This window comes from Myotis davidii, unplaced genomic scaffold (genome assembly GCF_000327345.1).
Source record: "Myotis davidii unplaced genomic scaffold, ASM32734v1 scaffold341, whole genome shotgun sequence".
Classification (NCBI taxonomy): Eukaryota; Metazoa; Chordata; class Mammalia; order Chiroptera; family Vespertilionidae; genus Myotis; species Myotis davidii.
The window spans coordinates 891,610-893,786 of record NW_006291021.1 but is presented as its reverse complement, the minus strand read 5'-3'; positions in this window follow the sequence as shown (position 1 = coordinate 893,786).

Sequence of the window (2,177 nt, the reverse complement as noted above, 5' to 3'; positions counted from 1 at the left end):
CGAATCACCCTGCCCATTTTACAAGAAAATTCAGAAGGGCTCAAGATCATCCAGGTGGCAAAGGGCAGAGCTGGGATTGGAACTCTCCCACCTAGTTTGGTCTCAAGTCACCCAACTCTCATGGAGGCCTCCTCAAAAGGGTCACCATCCCAGCACTTCTCAACCGTCAGGATCCCAGGAGTGGCTGGAGGTAGGGCCTGAGTCAAACCAGCAGGTCTGACTTGGGTCCTGGGAACTCCAAGTCTCAGACCTGCTGGAGGTGGAGTGAGGTGCATTTAAAAAATTATTTATTGATTTGAGAGAGAAACATCGATTTGTTGTTCCACTTACTTATGCACTCATTGGTTGCTTCTTGTATGTGACCTGGACTGAAACTGCAGCCTTAGCATATAGCAGTGGTTCTCAACCTTCCTAATGCTACGACCCTTTAATACAGCTCCTCATGTTGTGGTGACCCCCAACCATAAAATTATTTTCGTTGCTACTTCATAACTGTAATTTTGCTACTGTTATGAATCATAATGTAAATATCTGATATGCAGGATGTATTTTCATTGTTACAAATTGAACATAAAGCATAGTGATTAATCACAAAAACAATATGTAGTTACATATGTGTTTTCTGATGGTCTTAGGCAACCCCTGTGAAAGGGTCGTTCAACTGCCAAAGGGGTCGCGACCCACAGGTTGAGAACCTCTGGCAGATAGGGATGATGCTCTAATCAGCTGAGCTACTGGCCAGAGCAGGAGGTGCACTTTTAAGAAGCACCTCCCTCCACCTTCCTCAGTCCTTTCTCAGTAATGGCAGCCTTGTTACTGCACAGGTCCAATCATGTTTGAGGTGCTCCTTCTGAATCTCAGCAGATAGTCTTCTACCCGGTGTTTACTGCCGACACCAGAAGACACAGGATCTAGTGGCCCCATAACACTTTAAACTAGAGGAATTTTCTACCAGGCCTCAAAAGCGCCAGTAGGCCATCCAAGAGACGAAGCCATCTGGAAACTTGAAAATACAGAATTATTATGTATTTTCTGTCTCCTCTTCATAAATTCAGTAAGCATTTACTACTCTGTGTCTACTACATCCCAGGTGGATTGGCCAAGTCTTTATTTTCTGTTTTTGACTCTTTATGACATCTGGGCCTCATCTTGGACCATGTGACCAAGAGAGGGACAGTGATACTTCACAGTAGAGACATCACCCCTCAACCTGGAAGCCAGTTAAAAGTCACCCCATCCCCACTAACAAACGACTTTGTGGATGTGTTTTTAAAAAGTAAAAAGCCCTTTGTACAACGTTGCATTTGGAATTTTTTGACTAAAAGTAACACATGCAATGTAAGCCTGGCAATCATCGTGCAGGCGTGGGAATTCCTACAAAGTGAGAAAACTTAACCTAGGAGCTGTTTTGAAATGTAATGAAATCTTTATGAATACAAAATTTAGCAGTTGATGAAGTTGACACATTTTTGTAGCTGTGGAGACACTTGATAAGGCATTCATTCTGATGTTACAGTCTTCTTTTTGTATTTGTCGAGCCAATAAATTCTTCTCTCCCCCCTCATTTTTTTAATATATTTTATTGATTTTTTACAGAGAGGAAGGGAGAGAGATAGAGAGTTGGAAACATCGATGAGAGAGAAACATCGACCAGCTGCCTCCTGCACACCTTTTACAGGGGATGTGCCCGCAACCAAGGTACATGCCCTTGACCGGAATCGAACCTGGGACCTTTCAGTCCGCAGGCCGACGCTCTATCCACTGAGCCAAACCGGTTTCGGCCCCCCTCCTCATTTTACAGTTCTCCTGTAAAACATGAGCATCCTGGGCCCTATTCCTGCAGGGACTCTCAGTGGCTGTCAGCATTTATTAAGCACTTACTATGTGCCAGGAGCAATTCTGAGCTTCATAAGTGTAATTATTTTTTTTAAACATATTTTATTGATTTTTTACAGAGAGGAAGGGAGAGGGATAGAGAGCCAGAAACATCGATGAGAGAGAAACATCGATCAGCTGCCTCCTGCACGCCCCCCACTGGGGATGTGCCCGCAACCAAGGTACATGCCCTTGACCGGTATTGAACCCGGGACCCTTGAGTCCGCAGGCCGACGCTCTATCCACTGAGCCAAACCGGTTCTGGCAAGTATAATTATTTAAAAATCCTCATCAGAGGATGT